We start from the raw sequence: 9,886 nt of genomic DNA, 5'->3' as shown, positions 1-9,886 counted from the left end.
TAAAATAAATGAATGAATAAAAATAAATAAAGAATGAAAAATATATTCCATGAAATCCTGGAATAAAACTTTCCAAAACTAGAGAAACATTCAAACATTCAGACCCAAGAAATACAAAGTAAGCCAAATAGAATCAACCCAAGAAGACAGGGCACATCATAGCCAGACTGGCCAAATGCATGGACAAAGATAAGATACTAAAATTGGCAAGAGAGAAATGTCAAGTTACTTACAAAGATTATTCCATCAAGCTAACACTGGACCTCTTATTGGAAACAATGCAAGCAAGAAAATAATGGGAAAATATATTCAAAATGCTAAATTAAAAACAATTTCAACCAAGATCACTATAGCTGGCAAGATTGTCCTTAATTTGGGAAGAAGAGATAAAAATATTCTCCGATTAACAAAACCTAAAACAATTTGCCAACTCCAGACCAGCTCTTCAAGAATTTTTGAAGGGAGTACTATACAAAGAAAACTAAAGACAGACAGACAGAAATATTAGAACAGAAAACAACCAAGATAATGGCCAACTTAATGGTAGGTACAAGTCCAGAAATATCAATAACAATGTTGAATGTTAATGGTTTAAATTCTCCAATCAAGAGACACAGTCTGGCTGAATAGATTTTTTAAAAAAAAGAACAAACAAACAAACAAAAAACAACAGAAACCCTCCATCTGTCGCCTGCAGGAAACCCACCTCATGTATAAAGACATACATAGACTAAAAGTGAAGAGCAATACTGATTTCAGACAAAATAGCCTTTAAGGCAAAAACTGTAAAAAGAGACAAAGAAGGTCACTATATAATACTAAAAGAATATATAACACTTACATATATTTAGTATAGCATTATTCACAATTGCTAAGACATGGAAGCAACCCAAATGGCCACAAACAAATGAGTGGATTAGAAAACTGTGGCACATATACTCTATGAAATACTACTCAGTCATAAAGAACAATACTCTGGTCCTTGATAGAAAGTGGATGAATATGGAAGATTTGTTGTTGAGTGAAACAAGCCAGGTTCCAAAAGAGAGACATCATATGTCTCCACTTAACACATACTGTCTGTACTCTATGCTGGAAACTCAGAGGCCAGAGGACACAGAAGCATTTAAAATGGTTATAGATTCTGGAGACAATATGGAAGGAGGGTCGCAAAAGTGGGAGAATGTAAGGAAGGAACTTGAGGAGGAAAATAGAGAGTCAGGATATTTATGGGAAACAGAAGTGGGTTATTATTGATTGATGATAATGTGTTTAGTATCTTTTTTTTTTTGGAGAGGTTTTTGCTATAGGGTGCATGCGCTCGCCAGACAGACAGAGAGAAACAGAGAGACAGAAAGCAGGAAATCACCCCTCAGGGGGTATGGCCACGCTGCAATCCCTTCTCCTCCATTCTCTTCTCGGGATCTTGGGAACACACGCACATGCACCCGGCGTGAGTTTAAGCCACCGGGTCCGAGACTTGAACGACGGTCGACTACGTGGGAGTCCAGCGACATAGCCATTACACTAACTGCTGGTCCCAGTATCTTCAACTGGACTAGTGTGAAGTGTATTCATGTCGAATAAATTCAACTTACAAGCAAAGTAATGCATAGTGATTAAATGTATAAAATAAACAATTTTTAAAAAAATAAAGTATAATGGTGGTTACCAGAAGTTGGAAAGGGAAGGCTGATGAGAGGTATAAAGAAAACCTGATGAACAGCTACAAACAAAAATCAATGCAAAATGGATAAAAGATAAAAAAGTAAAGCATCATACTATAATACTGCTGATGGAAAACACAGGGGAAACTTGAGAGACATAGGAGTAGGTAAAGACTTTCAAAATAAGATCCCCCAAAGCACAAAAAAATAGAAAAGTGGGATTACATGAGGTTAAAAAGCTTCTGCAAGGCTGGGACCAGCAGTTAGTGTAATGGCTATGTTGCTGGACTCCCATGTAGTTGACCGTGGTTCGAGTATCAGACCTGGTGGCTTGAACTCACGTCAGATGTTTCTGAGTGCATGTCCAAGATCCTGAGAGGAGAATGGAGGAGAAGGGATTACAGTATGGCCAGCCCCCCTGGGGGGTGATTTCTCGCTTTCTGTCTCTCTCTCTCTGTCTTTCTGGCAAGCACACATGCCCTATAGCAAAAACCTCTCCAAAAATAAAAAAGCTTCTGCAAGGCAATAGGAAAAATAATTAGAGCAAAGAGACAACCCTCAGAATGGGAGAATATATTTGTAAACTCTGCCTCAGATAAGGGACCAATAATCAGAATATACAGGAAACTCAAGCACCTTACCCCCCCCCAAAAAAAAAAATATAATCAATCCAATTTAAGGATGGGCAATTGAGCTGAACAGACAACTCTCCAAGAAAGACATACGAACAACCAAATGTTTAAAGTCATGTTTATTTTCTTGATTTCATTATTACTGACCAAATATATTCTTTGAAAAACCATGCTATACCTCATAAAGATATGCAGGTGTTATATGTCAATCAGAAATTTGTACCATTACCCAGCAATCACAGAATACAAGTTCTTCTCATCAGCACATGGAACATTCTCTAGAATCACATACTAGACCACAGAACAAACCTCAAGACATTTATTTAAATAGAAAAAATAGGGTCAGCCAGTGGCACAGTGGTTAGGGCAACTAGATCCTACATGACCAATTGAACAGTTTAAATTCAGGACCAGGGGCTTCAAAATTACTCTGTGCACAGGAGTGTACATGCCCCAAATCCATAGAGGTGAAAGACTGCAGTGTGACCACCCTCTTGGGGGATGCTTTCTCACTCCCCACCCCTATTGCTCGCTGGTGAATACATGTGCAAATTTTTAAAACATGGAAACAATCTCAAGTATCTTCCAGACATGATGGAATAAAAACTTGAAATAAAAAAACATAATGACTTGTGAAAAATATACAAATGCATTAAAATTAAACATGTTTCTAACGACCATGGAGTCAATAAAAATTTCAAAAAGAACTTTTAAAATTTCTTAAAACAAGTGAAAATGGAAACACAACATCCCAAAACTGATGGGCTACAGCAAAAGCATTATTAAGAGGGGACTTTATAGCAATAACTACCCACATGTAAAAAATAGAAAGATGGCAAATAAACAAAATATAGATGTAGCTTAGGCAATGAGAAAAGTAAGAACAAACTAAACCCAAAATAGAAGGAATAAAATAACAAAATCAGGGCATAAATTAGAATTAAATAAAAACGTTTGACTGACAACAGGAAGAGGTAGGTTTCTTAAAAGACAAAATTGACAAGAAACACAAACAAAAAAGAGAGCCTATAAATGATACCACAAAAATACAAAATATTATTAAAGATTATTATTATTATTATTAAAGATTATTAGGAGCAATTATATGCCTACAGACTGGAAGACCAAAAGAAGGTAAATAAATCCCCGACACATTTAATCTGCCAAGATTGAACCAGGAAGAAACAGAAAGCATGAACAGATCAATAACAAGTAAGGACACTGAATAAGGAATAAAGAATTTCCCAAAAAAATAAAAGCCCATGCTGAGATTGCTTTACTTCTAAATTTTATAATTTTTTAAATGAAGAATTCTCCTCAAGTTATTTCAAAAGATCTAACTAGAGGAAATCTCTCATTTTCTGAGGTCACCATTGCCCTGAATCCAAAATCAGATAAGGATACAACAAAAGAGAGAGAGGGGGAGAACTACAGACCAAGATCCTCTATAAACATAGATGCAAAAAATCAACAAAATAATCTGAGCTAAGCTCAAGAGCTTATTGAAAAAGATTATGCACAATGATCAGTAGGATTTATCTCTGTAACTAAAGGATGATTTACATATGTAAATGAATAAACTTAAAACATCCCACTGAAAGAAGGAGTTATAAAAGTCATATGATCATATCAATAGATGTAAGAAAAGTATTTGGTAAAATAAAACACACTTTTAGGATAATACCCCCAACAAACTAAGTATAGAGGTCAAATATCTCAATATAAAAAGTCAAATATGACAAACTCACAGATAACCTCATACTCAATCAAGAAAGGCTGAAACATGATAACTGTAAGAGTAGACCTGAAAGAAGACAAAGATGTTTACTTTCTCCACTCCTGTTCAACACAGTACTTGAAATCCTAACTAAAGCAATTAGACAAAAGAAAGAAATTGAGGGCATCCAAATTAGAAAGGAGGAAGTTAAACTGTCTTTGTTGGAAGATGACATGGTTATATAACATAGAAAACCTAAATAATCAACAAAAAAATAGTCTTGGAAATGATAAAGTTAGTCAACTTGCAAGATACAAAACAAATATACAAAATCAGTATTTTTTTTTTTTTGGAGAGGTTTTCGCTATAGGGTGTGTGCGCTTGCCAGAAAGACAGAGAGAGACAGAGAGATAGAAAGCGAGAAATCATCCCCCAGGGGAGATGGCCATGCTGCAATCCCTTCTCCTCCATTCTCCTCTTGGGATCTTGGGCATGCATGCACACGCAACTGGCATAAGTTTAAGCCATCGGGTCCGGGATGCAAACCGCGGTCGACTACGTGGGAATCCAGCGACATAGCCATTATGCTAACTGCTGGTCCCAAAATCAGTAGTATTTTTATACACCAATAATAAAGTAGCTGAAATAGAAATTTAAAAAAAGTAATCCCACTTATAATAGCTACAAAGAAAGTAAAAAACCTATGAATAAACTTTACTAAGGAGTAGCAAATATCTTTATAATGAAAACATAAAACACTCACAAAAGAAATTGAAGATGATACCAAAAAATGGAAAGACATTCTATGTTAGTGGACTGAAAAAATCAATTTTGTTAAAAGGTCCATACTACACAAAGCAATCTACAAATTCAATGTAATACCTATCAAAATATCGAGAACCATCTTCTCAGAAATAGGAAAAAATATTCTTAAAATCTGTATGAAAATACAAAACTCTTCATTCTGGCCGAAAAAAAAATGAAGCTTGAGCCATAACAGTAACAAATTTAAAATATACTACAAAGGTATAGTATCCAAAACAATGTGTTACTAGCAAAAAATAATAGGTACATATATTATTGGAACAGAGAATCCAGAAATTAATTCACCTATACAACCAAATAATTTTCAATAGAGGTGATAAGAACATCCAATAGAGAGAAAAACAATCTCTTCAATTATTTCTGAGAAAAGTAGACATCCATAAGCAGAAGAATAAAACTAGTCCTCTATATTCCACCATATACAAAAATAAACTCAATATTAAAGAATCAAATAAAAGACCCAAAACTACGAAACTACTACAAGAACACAGAGCAAACACTTCATGACATTTGTCTAGGAAAGGCGCTATTAAATAAGATCTCAAAATTGTGAGTAACAAAAGCAAAACTAAACAAAGGAAATATGCCTAACTAACAAGCTGTTGCACAGCAAAGGAGGCAATCAACAGAATGAAAAGAACCTGAAGAATGGGGAAAATATTTGCGAATCATGTATCTGACAAAGGACTAATAACCAGAATATACAAGAAACTCAAATGACTCAGCAGCAATATAACAATAATTGATCTGATTTTTAAATGGACAAATGCCCTGAATGAACATTTCTCCAAAGAAGATATACAAATTGTCAAATATTGAAAAAAATCCTCAACATCACTAATTATCAGGGAAATTCAAATCAAAACCACAATGAAATATCTCACTTCAGTTAGAATATGCCTATTTTCAAAAGACAAAAAATACAAACACTGGAAATGATTCAGAGAATGAACTCTTTCAACCTGTTGATGGGAATGGTAAATGGTGTGCCATTACGGAAAACAGTATGGAGGTTATCTCACGTGAGTAAAACTATTAAAGCTATATGCTTTAGCAATCTCAGTAGAAGGCATATACTCAAAGGAAAAGAAATCCGTATGATGTAAGGATTTCTGCACCGCAATGTTTTTGGCAGCACTATCCACAATTACCAAGATATGGAATAAACCCAAATGTCTGTCAATAAATCTAAAGCTAAAGAAAAAATCTCTCAATCAATCTCTCTCCCTCTCTCTCTCTCTCTCACACACACACACACACAGAGAGAGAGAGAGAGAGAGAGAGAGAGAGAGAGAGAGAGAGAGAGAGAGAGAGAGAGAGAGAGAGAGAGAGAGAGAGAGAGAGAGAGAGAGAGAGAGAGAGAGAGAAAATGGAATACTACTCAGCCATTAAAAAAATAAAATCCTGTCATTTCAGGTATCATGGGTGACCCTAGAGGACACTATTAAGTAAAACAAATCAGGCACAGGAGGAAAAATGCTGAATGTTTTCACTCATCTATGTAAACTAAAAAGGATGATCGCATATAAGTAAAGGGCCGAGAAAAGTAGGTGGGAGGGAGGATAAAGAGATGTTGATTTACAGAAACAAAATGACTGATAGCTAAGAGGACCAAGTTCTAGTGTTACAAAGTATCGAAAGGTAATGATAGCTAACACTGACTACTGAAAAGCTCAGAGTAGCTAAAAAAGATGTTTTTGAATGTTCTCAAAACAATATAGTGTCAACTGGTTGAGATGGGTATGCTAATTACCCTGGTTTAATCATTACATATTGTATTTTTGTTCTGAAAAATCACATTGTACCAGAATAAATATGTATAATTATCACATCAATTAAAAAATAACAAACAGCCCATTCCACATTTGTATTCTTTTCCATCTGAGTTAACTGAACTTTGTAGCCTCAGTGCTCACTCCCTAATCTTGATAAGCAAATGAAGCAAAACAAAATGGTTAATGACCTTTAACTTAACATGTATGTGTACTAAACTCTCTGAAGAGAAAACTCCAGTACACTCAGCTTTCAATGCAAGGCTCAATACAGTCCAACCTACTTTCCTACCCTTCCACAACATGAACTTCCATGAGCATTACTAAGAAAAAGTTTGATCACATCATTTGCTAACTTAAGCTTATTTGCTTTAATAATTAAAATACTATACACACAGCCTAACTTAAGCTTATTTGCTTTAATAATTAAAGTACTATACACACAATTTAATATAGTTTGTAATCTATAACATCTTTACTGGTAAGTAGATTGAGCTTAAAGGGTCCTATAGGTCAGTAAATATTAACCTTTGGGGATGGCCTATTTCTTTGAAAATACAAATATAAGTCTCTATTCACCAGCAGTGGGCTGGGAGCAAGGCAAAGGCGATGCAGAAGACTGCAGGAAAGTCACTTAGACATCCTAAAATAGAACTCAATAAACACTATCAGCTACTTCCTGGGTAGGGTGAATACTGCCCATCTCTTACTACAAAAACTTAGCTTTTCAAGTTATTCAATGCCCCTATGAAAACATATATTATTTTACCTGGTGAAATTCTCCTCGAAACTATAGGAGAGAACATTTTAATTGAAAAACACATAGATCCATCACCCCTTCATCTACAATTCACTCTTACAGGGTATAGAAATTTACCAGGTTACCTGTGATTTCATCTTTTGATGCTAGGCACAAATCCCACACCCTAATTCATTGCATCCAAACGTAGATATATGTCATTAGCCACATAATCTTCAACTGAAGTGTTGGAGATTATATTATATAACTATTCACATAGCTTTAAAAGCATTTTCTGCCTCTTTATAGCTCACTCTACCTAAGAAAATAATAATTTTAGATTTCTTCTTAGTGCAAGGCATTAATTTTTAAACTATTTAAACTATAAGAGAGCAAACATTTGTTAATACTCACCAAACATAGGTCCTTAAAATAAATTTGATGGTTGGTAGCAGCAGTTAGCGTAATGGCTATGTCGCTGAACTCCCATGTAGTGGACTGCGGCTCGAGTCCCAGACCCGGTGGCTTAAACTCATGCCAGGTGCATGTGCATGTGTGCCCAAGATCCCAAGAGGCGAATGGAGGAGAAGGGATTGCGGTGTGGCCATCCTCCCTGGAGGGTGGTTTCTTGCTTTCTATCTTTCTGTCTCTCTCTGTCTTTCTGGCGAGCGCAAGTGCCCTATTTCAAAAAGAAACCTTTCCAAAAAAAAAAAAAAGAATAAAATAAAAATAAAGTTTATGGTAACTCATTCTTTAGAAAAGCCTTAAAGTCAAGAAGAATAAGATGCCTATGATGTGAAAGAACACATCTTCAAAGCAGTTTTTTTCAAACAGTAATACATTTTTATTTTATAAAGTCAAAATAATTTATGTTAAAAAGTAGATCATCTGTGCCCAATGTTACTTTGTACTATCCTGAATGGGAAATTATCAATAAATCACGCTTTGATGAGACACTATTTAGGGGACTCATGCCTGTCTCACTCTCCCTCTCATGTGAATGTTCATTATTATTATGTTATTCTCTCATGAGTAAATTTTAAGAAAGAAAATTCTCAATAAAACACATGTCCTTACAATGTTCACTTGAATGTAACTGGAAGCCTACAAGGGAATAATATCTGTACTCATTTTAGCTTCACACAGGAAGAGACATGTGGTCACAAAAAGGTACATCACTAGAATATGGGGATAAAGTTATAAAAAGTGCCTTGAAGCTAAAAGAATACTTCTCAACATAAAATACATCAGATTAACCATTCCCAAGTGATGTCAATTTGTTTATAAATTGGTTGTGGCAAGATTCTCCATGTTAAATCATGCTCTGTAGAAAACGATGTTTCCAAAAGTGGAATGGTTGTAGAGATAAACAGAATAATCTAAATTTTAATCTCCTTTTTGAGACTGACCAGCTTTGAGATATTGGGTTAACATCTGAGTGCCTGTTTCTTTATCTAAAACATAAGGAAAAATAATTAACTTCTTCAGTAACTCATGAATACTATGCAACACATGTCTTGTCGTGACATGGAAGATGCCAAAATCAGGTTACAGACAGTGTTAGAAAACCACATCTGGGGTACCAGCAGATAGCATAATGGTTATGTTGCTGGACTCTCACATAGTCGACAATGGTTCATCTTGGCAGCTTAAACTCACACCAGGCACCTTGTGTGTGCATGCCCAAAATCCCAAGAGGAGAATGGAGAAAGGATCACAGCATGGTCATCTTCCCTACGGGGTGATTTCTCGCTTTCTGTCTCTCTGTCTCTGTCTCTCCAGTGAGCGCATGCACCCTATAGCAAAAATCTCTCTTAAAAAAATTAAAATCACATCTAGGGGCCATGAAGTATCATGGTAGTTTAGTTTCTGGACTCACACATGGCTGGCTGCAGTCTGAGTTCTGGACCTGTAGCTGGCTAACTCATTCTCTCTTTCTTTCTCTCTCCTCTCTCTCCTCTCCTCTCTCTCTCTCTCTCTCTCTCTCTCTCTCTCTCACGCAAACTAAAAGCCCTGTAGCAAACTAAAATATAATAACTATAATTTTTTAAATCAGTTCATGGTAGGGGTGCAGACAACAGAGGTGTAGGAATCCAAGCATTTGCCTTTCATTTACTCTTTTATAATAGATGACTTAACTTACTTCCACTGGGTTCTTCTCAAGTCTGTGGGCCTACCTAGTAACTTCTCCTAAAACAGAGATTTGAATAAAAGGACTGAGTTTTAGGGTCTTGACATCAGTTCCTACAAGAAGATTTTTCAAATTCCCCATCAACATATTTTAACTATCTGGAATGATGCTCCCTTTCTACTCTTGTTTGATAATCTATATGGACTCTCTTCCTACAATATTATTATCCTTTCTAAAAGTTGGATTATATGTCCTAGACTGCTGGCAATTATTTGGTGCAGGATCTATCTCAGCATCCTCACCTCAAAAACCAGTAGGCTTTCTAATCTCAGAACCACAGCTGGGTGCATTTACATTGGATGATTTTATAGTTCATGCTGGTTTTCCTATTCAGCCATGATTT

Source organism: Tupaia chinensis, unplaced genomic scaffold, assembly GCF_000334495.1.
Source record: "Tupaia chinensis unplaced genomic scaffold, TupChi_1.0 Scaffold142961_1, whole genome shotgun sequence".
Classification (NCBI taxonomy): Eukaryota; Metazoa; Chordata; class Mammalia; order Scandentia; family Tupaiidae; genus Tupaia; species Tupaia belangeri.
Note: the sequence above shows the minus strand (reverse complement) of the source record.